Source organism: Fukomys damarensis, unplaced genomic scaffold, assembly GCF_012274545.1.
Source record: "Fukomys damarensis isolate Sample0158 unplaced genomic scaffold, DMR_v1.0_HiC HiC_scaffold_1, whole genome shotgun sequence".
In the NCBI taxonomy this organism is placed as follows: domain Eukaryota; kingdom Metazoa; phylum Chordata; class Mammalia; order Rodentia; family Bathyergidae; genus Fukomys; species Fukomys damarensis.
The window spans coordinates 48,265,018-48,285,098 of NW_022900913.1; the positions used below are offsets into that span (position 1 = coordinate 48,265,018).

General features: G+C 35.4%; 1 pseudogene; it reads right to left on the bottom strand.

The window, feature by feature from the left end:
* Positions 1-925: 925 nt before the first annotated feature.
* On the bottom strand, positions 926-2,097 carry LOC104871363 (annotated as a pseudogene).
* Between the last annotated feature and the right edge of the window lie 17,984 nt (positions 2,098-20,081).

A 20,081-nucleotide genomic window follows, 5' to 3' on the forward strand; every position in this document is an offset into this window, starting at 1 on the left:
AAAAATTAAACTTCTTTTCACGATCATAAACCACAACAAGATAAACTGGATATGTCATACAGTGATACTTATTTTATAAAGTTAACTAATTATATTTACATAAGAAAATACTGAGCGGGTGGAAGGAAACTTTGATATAGTCCATTTTCTAAACAATTTTTAAAATTCATCCACATTTCAGCTGGGTGTAATGGCACACTCCTATAATCGGGAGGCTGAAGCAGGAGGACTGCCACAAGTTCAAGGCCACCCTCAACTACATAGAAAGTTCAAAGCCAACCTGGACTACATAGTGAGACCCTGTATCAAATAAACAAAATAAAACAAAACAAATGAACAAACAAAAGCAAAATTCACCCACATCTCATGAAAATAACATAATTCCTTTTCACAAAAACCATAGAGTGGGCCGGGGGTTTAGCTCAGTCGTTCATTGGCCTGCCTTGAAAGCATAAGGACCTGAGTTCAATCCCCGGTACCAAAAAAAAAGAAAAAAAAAAATCATTCAGTAATGAACAATGAAATTTTGGTATCCAATAAATTCACAAATACCTGAATTACAGATAAGTCAGTCATTATAATGGAAGTAAGGATATTCTCATATAAAGGGGCAAAAAACAAAAACAACTTACAGCGGCCAAATTCTAGAAACATGATTCAGATGAGAGGGAACAAATTAGAAAAAAATTAACCATTAGCAAGTAGAAAGGATTAGAACCAATCACCCTGCCATATCCTCCATAAAAAAATGTCATCTGTTTTCCCTTGTCACAAAATTACCAAATTGAAGGGCTTGGAGGCCTTCAAATGGATACTACTCATAAAGGCAATTCTAATGGTTTAACATACAAATTACCTAATGTGAAAATACAATATGGGAACTAGTACAGATATGCCTTTCTATGCAAAATTTAGCTTGTAAAGTTTAGCATTTTAAGTGAGCACTTTGCAACCTCGACCAAATATCAATCATCTCCTGAGGTTTTCTACTAACATCAAATCTACACAGAAGCAAATGTTATTCCTGTTTTTCTCCTGGATATCAAATGTCCTGAAGCCTTTGTGTTTCTCTGGAATGAGGCCGAGTTTCTGGAGGCACATTAAGGTATAAACATCATCGATGGGGTAGAGATAGACCGGGTCATTCATGTTGTAGAGCCTCAGGACCAAGTGGCTGGAGAAGAGGAATCCACCTCCCCCTGCATAAAGTGGGTAAACCCCAGAGAAAACAACTTCCCGGATGTAGTACTACAGTTTCTTATCTCGATGGGGCCCAGCACTGTGGATCTACTCGCCTATAAACAAATCTTCAGCGTTGCTCTCAGATAAGCTATTCAAGTAAATCATTATGTGATGGGTGTTCACAAAAACATCATCATTGCCCTTGAAAACGAATTCGATGTCTGGGCAGGAAGTACTCACCTGAGAAACAGCACTTCCTTCAGAGACAAGCAGAAGAAAGTGTCTCTGTAGTTCCACTCTTGGTGCTTTCCTCTGTCAAATTTCAGCAAATCTGAAAGGTCTCGAAGGTTGTCCTCTGGAGGGGTCTGGCCCAGCAAGTAGACGCACTACTCTCTGATTCCCCACATTGGTTTCTCTGCCCCAGGATTCCCGAATTGCTTGTCCTCTGGTGAAATGTGGAGGGAGGGACTTAAGTGCCAGCAATAAGAAGGGTGTCTCTGCACATTTATTTGGTTGATCTATAATCAGTGAATAATTTCAACATCTCAAATATAGGAGAAAATCTTTAAATCTGTCTGCAAAATTGTTAAAATCTGTTATAACTGATGTGACCCTCAGGTCAGGTTCACAGCAATTCAGATGGCTTATATTTGAAAATCCATATCCATCCCCTGTCTGGTTGGCCAACATGATCACAATGGAATTGTACCGCTTGTTCAACTTTTCTTGTTCTCTGTTCCAGTATGCCTGGGCAGGAGTAGATATCTTCCAGAACTTTTCTATGGGTATTATTACTTCCCCCTTTCCATTTTTTTCTTGGCTACTGCTTTTGGAGACTTCCACAATCAAGTTAATGAAGACATTTAGCATCATCAGGATACCCAACAACTTTATTCTTCAATGTCCAACACTCATTTCTCCTATCTTGTCCAGGAGCAGCTCCAGCTCGACAGGGCAGGGACAGGAGATTACAGCTACATCCACTTCCCTGCCGCTCAGCGTAGCTCAGCCTGGCCACGAGCGCCGCTGTGCTCCATGTGCCGTGCCCGGCAGGGTAGCTCTGCGAGGTCAGCAGAGGCATGGCTGCAACAGGCCTCCCGCACTTGTTGCACCGCGGCAGCAGCGCCTCACAAGGGGTTCAGGCCCCTTTTCTGGAATCATGCCAATGAGTTAAAGTCACCATACCACAGAAATATATTCATACTCATGTTTTTAGTGATTTATAATAGTTAAATATTGGAAACAGCTCACGTGCTCATCTGCAGATGAATGGATGCATAAAATTTGTTATTTATATAAAAGAGTATCACACTGCCATAAAGAAGGGTAAACTCGAGACATTTTTAGGTAAATGGACACACCTCAAGACCATAATCTTAAGTGAAGTAAATTAGGCATACAAGTTTACATAATACATTGCTTCATTTGTGTGAGAAACCCAAAGTACAAATAAGGAGCAAAATGGGGATAGATATTGGGAAGCAGGAAGAACTTGTCTAGATGAGAAGGAGAACAGAGATGGGGGAAGGTGAGAGGGAAGGAAAGGAGAAGAATTTAAAGAAAAAAAAACATTGCAAGAAAAAAACTGAAATAGAGCTTTGTAAATGGGAAGGAGATGAAAGTTTAGAAGGAAGCGAGTGAAAGGGGATTGAAATCAAATTAAGAGGCGTTACATATGTCTAAACATCTCCCATGACAAATGTACTCTTTAAATAGTGCAAATATGCACTAATAAAAATACATAAAAACAAAATGATTAAAAGAGATTGGGAGAACTAGCTAGAGCTCTAAGGAGTTCAGTTAGCAAGTTAATTTCACTAAAATTCCCGTATTTTTTTTTTTTTATCCTGTTTGGCATTTGGAGTTCAGGTTATTAATTCTGTAAGTTTGAAATTCATGAAGTGAATTATGTGTAGACTTTATGATTGTATAATTTATATATGAAAATAACATTATATAAATTTATATAATTCAAAAATAAATATACATTTATAACACAAAATATACTCATAATGTATAACTAAATATAGATACATGCTTCGCTTCCATCTAAAAAATGCATATATTTTATACTGAATCATGTCACAGTTGCAAAAAATATAGTAAATATTTACTGTGCTAGTCAGGAAAAATAAAATAATATGAATTGAATCATAGATAAAGTAATGAAGCTCAAGAACTAGAAGTTCAGTGTAAACATATTTGGGATGCAAGATTATATTTACAAATAAAAAGACTAAAGAGAAATATATTGTTCAAACCCAGAAAAGTTTAGAGATAAATTATGCTTTATATGTCATACTCTCCTTTTTTTCTTGCTAAAGTTATTTAAATATACTTACGAAGTATTCATCTGATCAGGTTATTTTCTTGTTATGATATTCATAAGCACACAAACAAAATAAAAGTATAGATATGTATGTATTTATTATAAACATTTCTTCAGTAATGCAATTAGAAGAACATATAAATGTTTAACTTTTTATTTTTGAGAAAGTGAGAAAACTTTTGAGTAATACAAGAAGTGAACTTTAATTCCTCCCCTCTCCCAAATTGTGCTGAAAAAGTTGAGGGACCAGCAGAATGTACCTTTAAACAAAGACTACTTTATAATTCCTTCTTGTTCCTCCTCCAAGATTATGAGGTGGTTTTCCTATAAATTCTAAATTGGAAAACATAGTCATTTTATTGCTCTCTTCATATATTTTTAATGAGAAAAATGTTAACACAAAAAGCCCTATTTTTAAATTTACAATAAGTAATTTTTACCACATAATGAATAATGGGTATGGGGGACTGAACTTCTCAATATAAAATATAGCCAGACATTTCACCTAGCCTGATCAATTCTGCAATTTGGAGACTTTTCAATCCTATTATGTGACCCTAATTCCTAATTCTTTAAAATTCCAATAAGTATTTATCCCTGCAATTTTCTTTCTTACAGGTAAAGTCATTAAATGTTATCACTTTTTTACCTTTTAAAAGTTTTTATTGTGAAATACACAATGCATAATATTTGTGTGTGAACATCTTAATAAGCTTTGTGTAGCATTAGTTGTTCATAAAATACACATTGCCAGTATTTCAGAAGCCTTTTTGTTAATGTTTTTGTAATCACAACCTTTCTTTTACCCCAGAGATAACTACTTTCTTGACTTACAAGATAATAATACCTTTGGTAAATATTATCATTTTAAACTTCACATTTCTTTCAAATGTACATGACACAAAAACTTAATAAATGATAGGAGCACACAAGGAACTAATGGGGTAGAATAGAATAGAGAAAAAGCAAATACCAAATTGTTTTTGTGATGTGAGAAAATAAAAGTATAAATAAGGATCAAAAGCCATAATAGATACTGTGAAATAGGAAGAAAATGTCCAAAGGGGAAAGGAAAGTGGAAAGGCTTTGGTAAAGGAAAGAAAGGAATAGAATTAATATGAGAAATGAAAAACTGGAAACAAAAATCTTTGTAAATAGGGAGGAGTAGAGGAGTTGAAAGGAGGGCAGGGGAATGGGGAAAAAATAAGAACCAAGATAGGTTATGCAAAGGTACAACTTTCACTGATAATGTCATTCTGTTATATACTTAAAATGTACCAATAAAATTAAAATTAAAAAATATGAGGTGGTAGTATTTTGTTTGCATTTAGATGTCCCCCAAAAGCCTCATGCAGATGAGGTGAGACATTATTTTACATAGGTAGTTCAATCGGGAATGTGATGCTGGAGTTAAGGGCCTGGGATTACTAAACCAATACACGTGAGTGATTAGTTTGGCACTACCCTAATCCTGGTACTCTGAATAATATAAAAGGGATAGAAAGGTGCCATTAAGCTCTCTTGTTGCCCTTTTTACCTTGTGCATGCCATGTTTCTCTTCCACAATCCCTGCCTTTGAGCCAGCCTATAATGGAATGAAATCTCTATAAACTGTAAGCCAAATAAATGTCTTCCCCTCTAACTTTGGGTTTTGGATATTTTGTCTCAGCAAAGCGAGAAAATTAACTCAGAAATTTGGTACCAGAAGTGGGGTTGTTGCTGTGACAACAACCAAGTCCCTCCAGAGCCTTTAGAACTGGCTTGTGGAAAGAGGAAGAGTTAAAAAAAACGTTTGGAGCTGGAACACCTTCACTTCAGCTGTTCTGTATGGGAGATTCTGGTCAGAATTCAGAAACCAGAAATTTGGTAAAGTCTGGGATCAGAAAGTTTCAGTTAGGAAGAAGGATTGCATAGGCAGTTGGGCTCCAGATAATGTATATTATTGCTTGGCAGAAAGTTTGTGTACATTTTGTTCTTGTCTAGAGACTTTGCCTTAGACTGAGACTAGAAATGGTGGAGTAATTTACCTTTAAGAAGAAATTCCAAGGCAGTCAAATGTTGAGTCAGATCTATGTTGGGAATCAAGAACACAAAGCCCAGAAGAATTACTTAAAATGTTTTGAGTTTGGCTCCAGTAAAGCTGTGGACTGCAAATATAGAGCAGAGAAGATCTTGATTGCTGAGAAGAAATAGAATAGAAAAGATGGCCTGAAGGCATCACAGGAATCAGCAGGACTTCACTCTGCAGCCTCAGAGTTGTAATGATAAAAGATTTTGCATTGAGAAGAAAGCCCTAGAGCACCATGTTTCAGAATGGGAACAGCTTAGGAAGTTGTTCCAAAATGGTGGCTTAGGGATGTTGTTCCTCTAGAGTTGGTTAATCGGCATTGGACTCTCACAGCCAAGAGAAGAGGAAGCCTGGCTACCACTGCTCCAGCTGGCAGCAGAATTTGGCATCATCCATGTGACCCTGGTTTTAGGTGCATGCAGAATGGAAGAATTGTGAGGTCAGAAAGGCTTCTGCCCAGCTTCCAGAACAAGGACTGGGAGAACATACAGCATGCTATAGAGAGGGCTGAGTGTAAAGCTCTAAGTGTGAAGCCAAAGGTGCCATGGAGGATGTGAGGATGATCTGGCTGTGACATCTGTCAACCCACTGGTTGCCAAGATTGATTCGGATGATCTGGCTGGCGAGGTGGGTGTTCCCTTCCTCCCTCACCACTCCACATGTATCCCTCCTGAAGCTGCTTTCTTGGTCAAAGAGGATGACCATCCCCGATAGAGGACCATTTCCTCCATCAAGGTTATATGAGTAGCTGTGCTCCCCTGCTAGAACCTACAAACAAGCTCTCAAAGGTACCATGGAGATCCAAGAACTTTGGAGAATCCAGGAGCATGAATTTTCTGAGGAAAACTGTAAGAAGAGAGCAGAGTTGGCTCAAGAGAGAAGCCATGAGAGAGCTACAACTGTAAGTGCCATAGGGGCAGAGCTAGCCAAGCCCTTTGGAGTTGACAACTTGCCACAGATTGCCTCAGATTCTGGAAGTGGATCTGCAAAATGTAACGTTTGGCCAGCTGGATTTTGTTTTTGTTTTTTTTTTTCAGCTTTAATTGAGTTTATTGGTACATTTTAGGGATACAGTACAGTTACATTCATTGTTGGGATCTTGTACCTCTACATGACAAGTCTTGATTCTCACTTTTTCCCCTTACCTCTGCCCTCTCTTCACCCCCTCTTCCCCTCCCCATCTACAAACACTTTATTTTCATCTTTTCATTCTCTCACATTTTTTTCTTTTCCCTTTTTACTCTTCCCCTACCCATCCCACCTTCCTTACACCTTTAGCTCCTTTCTTCCCATTTCTAAATGTCAGTAATCTTATTAGAATCTTATGCATTGTTGTAGATTATTTACACCAGGGAAATTATTTGGTATTTATACATGTGTGACTTATTTATTTCGCTTAGGAGTATATCTTCAATATGTATCCATTTTCCTATGAATGAATCTATTTTCTCATTCTTTATGGCTGAGTAATATTCCATTTGACTTTGGTCCTATTCCTTTGTATTCTTCTGTTTGTACCTTTTGGAATAGTAATGTCTGTCTTTTGCCATTGAATATTGGAAGTGTGTGACTTTCTTTTCATTTCTACAAGGGCTTGCAGCTAAGAGTTTGCCTTAAAAAGTGAGAAGGGTGGAAATATAGTCTCTTCCTATTTAGGTAGGAAACTATTAGTATGAGAATCTGCAGATGCACAAAATGTCCTTCTGAAGAGACAAAAGAGGATGTGTAGATGGGATTTTGAAGGTACTCTTGATTCTTTGGGCCAGAGATGTCTAGACCTCCCTGCACTTATCAAAAGATATCACAAATCTCCATTTATTGTCAAAATTTGTGGCTATTTCATTTACTTCCATTGCATTTCACATCATCTCTTTGCATTTAACTTTAGGTAAATCCCAAATCATTCATGAAAACACACACTGACCTCCTGCAAGTTCACCTTGACAAAACCAGCCTTGCCCTAATAAATATGTAGTGACAGATATCTTAAGGAAAAAGTATTAAAACCTTGGCAAACTCAGTCTAAATACTGACTGTGCAATATTTACCTGATATGTCATGTTGGACAAACTATACAACATTTCTAATAAAAACTATGACTGTTATTTGGTTATATTTTACTGGAAAATGTACTAACCACAGATATATTCATTTTAACCTAGCCACAGTCTTATTTGGGGTAAGTAAAATTTTCACTTCCAGTTTCATATAAAATAAAAATAAGTTTTGAATAGTTAAACACACACACGCACACACACACACACACACAACCTTCCCAGATCCAGAGAGTTCTTAAACAGAATTTGAACTGAAATGGCAAAATCTCCATTTAATTAAAGTAGCTTGCTGCTGCTAGTCCAGAGGATGGAAAGTACACCAGGAGACATGAAGACAAAGTGAAAGTAAAGCTTTATTTAACACCAATGGACCAGTTTGTGTTCACACGTGGGAGATTGGCCCCATCCAGTGCTTAGCAAAGGAGGATATACTCTTTGGGAGGGGTGGGGTTACAGACAAGGCTCATTTTACACACATTTATTGGTTACAGAGTTTGAATATTTGTTAGCACGCTGGCTCAGCAATGATACTGGCTCAGATATATCTAGGCATGGTGAACAAAGAAAATTTCAAGTAGGGAATTTCCCATAGTAAGTCCAGCTTGAACTATGGAAGCAAAATTTCCTTGCAAAATTCTTTCAGAACTTTGTTACACCTGAAGGTAAGCTTACTGTCAAATATTAATTGCTGGACAAATAGCCATTTGAATAATATGCTTCCTTGTGTTTCTGGTGTTTCAGTTTTACGACCTACTTACTTGTAAAAGTTTACGCATATCCTTTTATCCTAAAATATATAGATCTTTAGAAAAGCACAGTGACAAGGAAATACTATAGATTGGGTGACATGGATAACCATAAGCAAGGTCAAAAAATTCCACAGACCTACCAGGAATTTTGACAAACTAATAATTTTGGGAATCTATCTTTGAAACTACCCCAAAGCTGAGGTTAGTCTAATAATTATTTTTCTGAACTCTAAACATGAGGTCATACAATAAAGAGATTTAAGGAAAATATGAATTACTTAAGCCATAAACATGACATTCTGATTATACACTGATCAAAAGGCAAATAACCATTAAAAAGAGAGGGAATAAACATTGTGAAATGATATTTTTCTCTCTCTTGGCATTCAAGCAACTTTCTTCTTTATAGAAAATTTTCTCCATGATCTCCAGGAGTAAATTCAGTTTTAAAGCTATTTCTAGAATATATATTTCTCATTTATTGTTATTAAATTTCAGTCAGTTACATGTTAGATGCTAATAAAATAGATGAAGTAGTCTGAAGCATTTTAAAAGGTAGTTTAAAAATATTCCTAGAAAAGTATAAACACTCAATGCATATTTGTATTGATGTTGTACAAACATCATGGCTCTAAGAAGTATTCAATCTTGTTGCCCTACATATATAGAAATGTGCTCAATAGACACATTTTCTTTTGCATGAGATGATAATGGATTCCAATCTTTTTGTCACACTCTACTCTCTACAAATAATAAAAATATGGCTTCAGTATTAAAAAATAGAAGAACTGAAGCATCATTGATGGTGTATCTGAAAAAACTGTAACTTTCAGAGAAATTTACAAAGAAATACATTGTTTTTAAAGCAATATAAAGTTCACATATGTACATGTATATTTTATACTTTTGTACTATTATTGTGGGACAAAACTATGTATGATATATGCTTGTATTTCTAATTTCAAGGTTACTCCTTTCATGACCACCACTCTTCCTTTGTGCACTTTTGGGCCTTTGGGGAATATTGCTGTGGAATCCACGCTCTTGGCTGGATATTTTGTGTCTCTAGTGCACAGCTGGATCTCTTGTACTCCTCTGCATTTGACTTTTTGGGTCACTATTATAAAATAATCCTATAAATTACATTCCCTGTATTATATCTATTTCCATGGAAACCCTGGCTATAACAAAATTTGTTATCAGATAAGTGGGGTCATTGCTGTGACATGGAATTGGCATGTGGGAAAGGAAGAGTTAAAAAAAAAAGGCTCAGAGATGTTGGCTGAGGAAGTAGAACTGGAATTCTTAAGCTGTTCTTAGGAAGTTCTAGTCAGAACTCAGAACAGAAACAACAACAACAAACACTAAAGATCAAACTCAGGAAGAAGGACTACTAGGAAGAAAGATTGTATTGGCTTTTGGACTCCAGATGATATGTTTTATGGCTTGCAAGAAGTTTGCCTGCATTTTGTTTATGCCCAGAGACTGCCTAAGACTGAGATTAAGGGCAGTGGACTAATCTTGCAGAGGAAATTTTAACGCAGTTGAATGTTGAGGCAGTGACATGGCTAATGATGGGGTCTTTTGTTGAAAATCAAGAGCAAAGAGCCCAGCAGAATGCTTTAAAATATTGTGAGTTTAGCTAGAAAGGAAACTCTGGTAAAGCTGCAGCCTCTAAAGATAGACCAGAGGAGATCTTAATTGCTGAGAAGAAATAGGAGTGTAGAAAAGATGGACTGAGGCCATCATGAGAAGCAGCAGGACAGCACACTTTGCAGACTCGAAATTTCAAAAGTGAAAGAATTTTCTTTGAGAAGAAAGACCCAGAAAACCATGTTTCACAATGGTGGCAGCCTAGAGAATTTGTTCCTCAGAATTGAAGTCAGAGTCCTCAGCAATCCAGGCGCTGCAGCTAAGACAGAGGCAAAATTGGCTTACTATTGCTGATGCTGACAGCAGACCTTGACATCATTCACGTGGTGCTGATTTTAGGTGCATGAAGAATGGAAGAGTAGGTCAGGAAGGCTTCTACTTAGATTTCAGAATGTCTAGGAGGCCAGAAGTTTGTCCTGAAAAGGGAAGTGTGTGAAGTTGTGAATGTGAAGCCAAAAGTGTTACGGAGACTGCAGAACTATGGAGAATCCAGGTGTGTGGATCATCTGAGGAAACCAGCAAGGATGGACCAGAGTAGGCCCAAGAGAGAAGCTGTGAGAGGTGCAACCACCTGCAATGCTGTAGGGAATGAGCCATCCATTTCCTTTGGAGTTTACAATTTGCCACAGATTTCTGGGGATCCTGGAGGTGGAACTGTGGGATTTCCTGTTTGCCATGATGGATTTTGGACCTATTCCTTTATAACCCCATTTGCAACTTTTGGAATGGAAAAATATACCTTGTGCCATTTAATGTCAGAAATGTTTAACTTTTTCTTCCTTTGTGTGGGTTTCACTGTTGAAAATTTATCTTAAATCTCAGAGGAGACATTTGACTTGGACTTTTCAGCAATGCTGAAACTGTTATTACTTCAGCAACTCTTAGAGATGGATTACATGTTTTTTTTGTTTTTTGTTTGCTTTTTTTTTTTTTGCATACAGGGATATACCTGAGTCTTGGGAGACTTGGAGGAGAACGGTTTGTGTTTAGATGTCCCCCCAAAGCCTCAGGCAGATGAGATGGGGCTTTCTTCTTCAGAGGTGGCTAAATATGGAATGTGTGATTCTGGAATTAAGGGCATGTGACTACTAAACCACTACACATGAGTGACTGTTTTAGCATCACCCTACTCCTAGTAATCTGAAAAAGATAAAAGTGGCAGACAAAGCACTGTTAAGTCCATATTGCTTTTTCCACTTTGTGCACAACATGTTGTTTCTCCTCTACAAAGGCCTGCTTGCTATCCCTGCCCTGGAGTAAGCCAATGATGGGCTGAAACCTCTACAAACTGTGAGCTAAATAAACCCTTTTACCTTTAACTTTGGGTGTTGGGTATTTTGTCTGAGCAGTGACCCAAAAGTAACTGACAGCATTCTTAGGAAAAGTATTCAAAACCTCCAAGCCATTCATTTTTCATTTAAAAATTAAGAATAGTGTTATCTTTGCAGAAGATAGTTGTGAAGACCAAATGGAACAATACAGGTGAAACACTTGGATTAAAACATACTTTCCCTTTTCTATATCTACAAGTCACTGTTATAGGATTTTCATATCTACATTTCTCGGCATGAACTCTCTGAGCTCTAATTTTTATTTCCAACATTCAAAATTATCTTCCTTCAAAGGACTCCCAAGCAAAGGACTCCCAAATGTGACTCAAAGTTAAAATATATTTTCTTAAACACTGAAAAGAATTTCCAAATTCTTCCTTTACTTATCTTTGAATTTTCAGTTAATGGTATCAGAGCTGAAGTAGAAACTACATGTAATCCTCATCTATTTATCTCCAATCATTTGAAAATGCTAGTCCATTCAAAGTGTTTTACAGCATATTTTTCAATATTGCTAGTACGGTTTTGGATCATACTCCCCTTGTTTTTTGCTGATCTTGTGGAAAGTCCCTTTTTTCTACTCTTGTAGCTTCACAATTTCACATTCATATCTCTACCATACTTCTGTACTTCCACTATTTCTGAGATACAGATCTGGGAATGAAATTAATATACAGTCATCAATCATTGATGAGTGTGATTCCTAACTCCTTTCACCTAAGAATACACACACAGAAAAGCATTAGTAATACAATTAACATGCTGAAAGTTAAGATTATTAAAAAAAATACTGCTCCCAGAATCCTAGGCTGACTTAAGTATTGACTTAAATATAAGTTTAATGAAGCTTTAATAGCTTCCACTGCTTTGTGGGAAAATGTTCAAAAGACACATTTTCATTTTGTCAATTATCAGACTCTAAATCAGATGCCAGAACTCCATACTAAGCAAAAACCTATTTCTGAAATGGTTTTCAGAAATACAAGTAATACCATTTTGTCCGGTCTGCCGCAGAGAGCCTTCGCCTATTATGGGAATTAGAAGATCTAATTGGATTGGATTCTCACCCAGATCTTATCTTCCAATAAATCCCAATTCATATCAATAGTTTTTGGCAGGAACTGACAAAATGTCCATGCATTTACTTTTTGTTGAATTGCCAAAGCACTCACAGGGACACAGCTGAACTGTCCCATTTCAGGTACTATTTAGAATTTATTTTATTTATTTAGCATTTATTTTCCAAAGTAAAAAAAGAGACTCACTTTCTCTGTAATTTAGACCCAATTTTCATGTTAAATTACAAAAGTAGACCTTTTATCTTTATTAAATTTGTTGGTCCATTTTAGGTATACAATACAGTTGTATTCATCACTGGGATCTTGTGCCTTTACATGACTTACCTTGGTTCTTATTTAATCCCATTGTCCAGCCTCACCTCTAGCCCTCAACCCTTCCCTCTTTACTAAGACATTATTTCCATGTTTTTCATTTTCACATATTTTTTCTTTTCCCATTTTACCTTTCCACTAACCCTCCCACTTCCTCTATTCCTTTAGGCCTTTTCTTCCTATTTCACAATATCAGTTATACATTTTGATCCTTATTTACACTTTTAAGTTTTTCACATGAGAGAAACTATTTGGTATTTACACATGTATGACTTACTAATTTCACTTAAGAGTATGGCCTCAAAGTGCATCCATTTAGCTGTAAATCTGCTTTCTCATTATTTATGTGTTTATGGCTCAGTAGTACTCCACTTTATTAAAAATACACACACACACACACACACACACACACACACACACACACGTTCTTTATCCAGTCTCCTATTGATGAGCAATTGGGCTGTTTCCAAGTTTTAGTTATTACAAACTGTGCCACTATAAACATGTGTGAGCATATAACTCTGTGGTATGATTCTTTTAATTATTTTGGAAAGATAACCAGCAGGGGAATAGCTGGGTCAGATGGGACTTCTAATCGTAGTTGCTTGAGGTATCTCCATATTTATTTCCATAGCGGTTGTACCACTCTGCCCTCCCACCAGAAATGAAGAAGAGTTCCTATCTCCCCACAACTCTACGTGTATGCCATTGGTTGACTTCTTGACAGCAGCCTTTCTTACTATGGTGAGATAGAATCTCAGTGTTGTTTTCATCTGCATCTCTTGAATGATCAGCAATGTTGAACATTTTTTCATATGTTTATTTGCTGCTTTTACTTCATCTGAGAAATGTCTGTTCATTTCATATGGCCATTTTTAAATTGGGTCTTTATATTTGGGGGGATCTAATTTGAGTTCTTTGTATATTCTAGATAGCAGACCTTTGCCTGAGGAACAGCTGGTAAACATTTTTCCACATTGTGGGTTGTTTCTTAGCTCTGCCTGTGATTTAATTAGTAGGGAAGAAACTTTTTAAAAAGATGAGATCCAATTGTTGATTATTTGTGCTAGTTCCCATGCTACTGAGGATTTGTTCATAAAGTCTTTTCATATGCGGATATCTTCAAGAGTTCAACCTATTTTCCACAAAGTTTAGTGTTTCTATTTTAATATTTATATCTTTAATCTACTTGGATTTTAGTTTAGTTCATGGTTAAACATGTGGGTCTAGTTTTAATCTTTGACAAGTTGAAATCCATTTTTTCCCAACAACATTTATTAAAGAGGCTTTTTTCCAGTGAGGGTGTTGGCTCGTTTGGCAAAGAGGTAGCTCAGTACATCAGGGGTTGTTTCTGCATCTTCTAATCTATTCCACTGACTCTTAGGTCTGTTTCTTTGCCAGTACTATGCTGTTTTTATAACAGTAGGTTTGTAGTATAGATTCAAGTGATACCCCCTGATTGTGATACCCCCTGCTATGTCTCTGTTGCCTAAAATTGCCTTTGCTATTCAAGATCTCTTCTGGTTCCAAATGAATTTTTGAATTGTTTTCTCTACTTCTATGAAATATATTGTTGGGATTTCAATAGGGATTGCATTTAATCTGTATAGCAGCTTTGGAAATATTGCCATTTTCACTATATTGGACCTTTCTACCCAGGAACAAGGGATATCTTTCCATTTTCTGATGTACTCTTCAATTTCTCTAGTTAGAGTGTTGGAATTCTCATTGTAGAGGTATTTTGCTTCCTTTTTTAGATTTATTCCTAGATTTTTTTTTTTGCTATTGTGAAAGGGATTGTTTCCCTAATTTCACTCTTAATAAGTCTGTTATTTGTGTACAAGAAAGCTATTGATTTTCTGAGTGTTTACTTTGTATCCAGCTACTTTACTAGAGTCTGTCAATTAAATCCAGAAGTGTTTTGCAGAGTTTTTTGGGTCTTCTATGTAGAGTATCACATCGTCAGCAAATAATGACAGATTAAATTCTTCCTTTCCTATCTTTATTGCTTATATTTCTTTCTCTTGTCTAACTGCTGTGGCTAATATTTCTAAAACTATACTGAAAAGGAGTGGTGACAATGACATCCTTGTCTTTTTCCGGATTTTAGCATGAAGATTTGCAGTTTTGACTATTTAGTGTGATGTTGGCTGTTGGATTTTCATAGATAGCCTTTATCAAGTTGAGATAAAGACCATCTATTCCAATTTTCTGCACGGTTTTCATTACGAATCGGTGAATTTTGTTGAATTTTTTTCTGCATCTATTGAAATGATCATGTGGTTTTTGTCCTTGATTCTGTTAATATAGTGTATTACATTTATTGATTTACATATGTTGAACCCTCCTTGCATCCCTGGGATAAACCCAGCTTGATCTGGGTGTATAATCTTCTTGATAAGCCTCCATATTCTTTTTGCTAGCACCTTATTGAGGATTTTTGCTTCTATGTTCATTATGGAGATTGGCCTGTAGTTTTGTTTTTTTTTTTTTTTCCGTTGGGTTTTTCCCTGGTTTAAGAATCAAAGTAACACTTACTTTCAGGAATGAATTTGGAAGTATTGCTTCTCTTTCAATTTCATTGAAAATTTTAGAGTAGTCACAATAGTTTTTCTCACAATATCTTGTAGAATTCAGAAGTGAAGCTCTCAGGACCTGGGTTTTTCTTTGGCAAATGTTTAATTATATTTTCAATTTCACTGATTTTAGTAGGGGTATTTAGAATTTTTATATCTTCTTCATTCAACTTTGGTAATTCATATGTATCTAGAAATCTGTCCATTTCTTCTGTGTTTTCTATTTTACTAGAGTACAGGTTCTCAAAGTAAGTAGTGATGATACTCTGAATATCTTTTGGCTCTCTTTTGACTTCACCACTTTCATTCCAAATTGCATGAATTTGAACCTTTTCTTTTTTTCACAAGGTTGGCTGAGGGTTTATTGATTTTATTTACTCTTGAAAAACCAACTCTTCTATTCAACTCAACTATTCTATTCATTGACTTTTTTGTAGCATTATCTTTGTATTGCATTGATTTCTGCTCTGATAATTTCTTCCCTTGTATCAGCTTTTGGTTTCTCTTGCTCTTCTTTTCCTAGATTGAGATTCGGCATTAGGCTGTTTGCTCTGTTTTCCTAGTGTGGGCATTCACCACTATGAATTTCCCATGTAAAATTGCTTTCGTTGTATACCTTACATTCCTGTATGTTGTACTAGCATTGTCTTTAAATTATTAAAGTTGTCTAACATCTTCTCTAATTTCTACTCTGACCCATTGGTTGTTCAGGAGAGCGTTATTCAATTTCCGTGTTTTTGTGAAGTTGTTACATTTTCTTATGCTATTGATCTCGAGTTTAATTGCACTATGGTCTGATAATATACAAGGGATAATTTCAATTCCTTTTTATTTACTTAAACATGTTCTATAAGCAAGCATGTGATCTATTTTGGAGAATGGCCTGTCTGCAGCTGAAAAGAATGTATATTCCGATTTTGTGGGGTGGAGCACTCTGTAGAAATCTATTCAGGCCATTTGTTCAAAAGCTTAGTTCACTTCTAGTATTTCATTGCTAATTTTTAGTCTAGATGATCTATTTCTAAAAATAGGGTATTGAGTCTGCCACTACAATTGTATTAGTGCTTATTTGGTATTTCATGTCCCTTAATATTTGTTTTGTATATTTGGGGACACTGGTGTTTGGTGCATATGTATTTATGATTGTCATTTCTTCCTCTTGGATTGTTCCCTTTAAAAAGATATAGTGTCCTTTTCTGTCTCTCTCAATTAGTTTTGGTTTGAAATTTGTCTGCAAATAAGATAGCTTACCCTGCTTTTCTCTGGGTTCCTGTCACATAAAGAACTGTTTTCCATCCATTTACTTTCAGTCTATTAGTTTGTTTTTCAAGTAGGTGTTTCTGGTATATAGCATATTGTTGGATTGTGCTTCTTAATCCATTCTGCTAGTCTATTTCTTTTGATTGAATTGAGGCCCTTAACATTGATGGTTATAAGTGATATGTATTTACTTATCATTGTCATGTTATTTTCCTTTTGTTGGTTCTTTTTTTTTCTCCCTCTCCCTCATGGAATTGTGACCTGCACTTTCTTTCTCTAGGATATTAAAAAGAATTTTTTGGAGTGCTGGTTTGGTAAACATGAAGTTTCTCAGGCATTACTTTTCATGAAAATATCTTATTTCTCCACCAATTTTGAAAGGTAGTTTTTTAGGATACATCACCCTAGGTATGAGGTTTTCTTTTAAAGCATAAAATACCTCAATCCAGGCTCTCCTTGACTTGAGGGTTTGTGTTGAAAAGTCTGTTGTGATTCTGATGGGCTTTCCTTTGCATGTAATTTATTTTCTCTAACTGCTAGTAGTATTTTGTACTTCTGTTGGATTTGGGGATCTTATTATGTATCTAGGTGATTTTATTTTATCATGACTAGTTGGAGTACTATATGTCTCACTTATCTGTATGTCAAGTTCTTTTGCTCTGTTTGCGAAGTTTTCTATCATTAATTCTGTGAAAAGTTTTTTATGTCACTTGTGCTTTCTCCTTTTTCATGTACTATTAATCTTACATTATTCTTCTTTGCATCATCTAGGAGTTGTTGAATTGATTTCTCATGGTTCCTGTTTTTAAGAGATCACTCTTTTCATGGTCGCAGCACTAACCTATCTTCTTTATCTAATATTTTGTTTTCAGATTTGTTTAGCCTGCTATGAACACTTTTAATAGAGTTGTTAATCTCCTGGATATCAGTTTGAATCTGTTTCATGAATTCCATTTCTTTCTTATGTTGGGTCTTCATCATTTTCATTTCTTTCTTAGGCTAAATATTTATGGCTTCCATCATGGTCCTGAACTCATTTACTTTATTACCTGTTTTTTTTTTCTACAGTCTCTAATCATGTGTTTTATCTGGGAAATTATCTGTTTTGAATATTTCTAGAGCCTCGTTCAGCGGTGTTTTTTTCCTCCTGTGTTATCAGTTCAGATTATCCAGGTGGTTGATTATCAGACATTTTCATCTCCTTTTCCCCAGAATTTGTCTTTGGTAACCTGCAAGACTGTGCCTTGTTTAAATGTCTTTTCATTTCTATCATTGTTTTTGGTACAGTCCTTGGTTTATTCTCTGGGTTGATACTTCAATATTACTTATTATAAGTGTCTTTGTTACTTGTATTTAAAAACCTTGAGGAATGATTGCTTGTCAGAGGTGTCTTCCAGATATAGCTGGTCTTTAGGTTTGAGTCTCTAATATCTTTGGAGAAATCTCATTTTCATTATACCAGGGAAAATAACAGATTAGATCAATCACAACACTAGACCAAGTGTTACAATCAACAACAACAATGGAATCAAACAGATCAGCCTTCCTGCCACCAGTAGTCTGGTGAGGACTCCAGAACCACACAAATGCTTCCAGCAACCCAAAATAACCCTTCATCCCTGGTTTCCTGGCTACCCCTGTTCCTCATCTACACTGCAAAGGCATAGGGGGGTCTTACATGCCACTGCCCTGAGCTACAACAGAAATGAATAGTAATAGGGCCTCACTCCTCCTAAGTCTCCATTCTGAAGGGTAAAGTTGCCATATTGATTAGTTTATTCATTATTATGAACATATTTTGGGCTAGTCTTTTATTTCATACATTTAAAGATGATAGATTAATAACTACCACCAATTGTCATTTTCTAAGTAGACTTTTTAATTTGTGACCATTCTTTCCATGTTATGGGCAGTATAGTAAATGCAGGTGTTGTCATTAGCTCAAGTAAAATACAAATGTTAGAAACATTTTTCAAATATTTACACTAATGCATGACCAAAACATGTGCAAAATGAATAGGAATGTGCAAGCTTTTTCTTCCACTATACAAAAACAAATAAATGCCCAAAGGGATTGAAATATCATGCAAGATTTTAAAACAGAATGAAACAGTACAGATAATACATTTCTATTCATTTTAATGTAAATGTAGATTGAGGAAAGCAGAATAGCTAGACTTGGCATTACAGATATAGAAATTGAAAGGGACTACAGATGTAAATATATGTTTACTCATTAATTCATTGAATCATGCCTTTATTTTTGCATTTATTTAATATTCTTTGCTGAATGTTAGAAGTGAGTTTAAAACAAAATTCAGAAGGAAAACAGGCATGAAGAAATCATATAAGACAGAAAATAGTGAATGTTGTAATAGAAACAGATCATGTTTGTTAGGAGCTCAAGAAAAAGAAGAGCTGTAATTATTTACTGTTTCAAATATAACTTCAAACTATAATTGTAATTTTTGTGAAGTGAGATTTTCTGAAGATGTCCAAAATATTTTGGAGTTTCCCTGTATTATTTTCTCCTATAGTATAATGTAATGCTCCGCTAACAACACAGTTGACCATTACATTTGAAATGTTTTATATTCTCTGAGACAGTGTGTTGATGTCACCTAACATTTAAACCTCTAACATCCTATTTGGGAAAGGAGTACAAAAATTTAGGTGTAGAAAAGCACTCCATTAATTTTAGGGTCCTTTGGAAAGTTGTCATTCTGAATGTTGTTCCCCTTCAGGCCTGAAAAATTGCATTAGTATCACTACTGTCATTCACAGCAAATAGGCCATTCAATTTAAATGAAAGAGAATAGGTAAATTTACTTGAACTCAGGGTCAATTGCATTGTCATCTCTATTTTTCATACTGATTTGGTGTTGTCTTGTTTTATGTTTCAAAAATATGGTAAACTAAATAAAACCTTCTGCATATATTGTTTTCTTTCAAAATAAAATTTCAGTTTGAAAAAGATAGTGATGTTAGTTATACTTAAATATGTGTACATACACACACACATTTTGAACCTACCAAGTCAAGAATTAGCAGGTATAGTCTAAAAATTGTTATATATATATAAAAAAAAGAGGAAACCAACTTCCTGTTGGTGAGGTGCCAAAAAAGATGTAACAATGCCTCTAAGAGACATAATTTTTAATTACTCAAATATTTCCTAGTTAATGAAAAGTAATAATGAGTATTGGATTATTCAGCAGAATGATTTGTACATAACCAGATAAGTGTAACATAAATAGTACTGAGCAGAATATAATAAAATAGGTTTAGAAATAAAAATATCTCAACATTTTTCAGTTTGTTTTGCCTGATATTTTATATGTTGTTCAGTATGCTACACTAAAATTTCCCCCTTGTTATTGGCTTCTCACTTTAAGGAACCCAAAGCATAATCATAAAAATTTAAGTTTGATTTTTATCAGTTAGATGAACAGCTGGTACCATTTATTTACTATTTATTCCTTCCT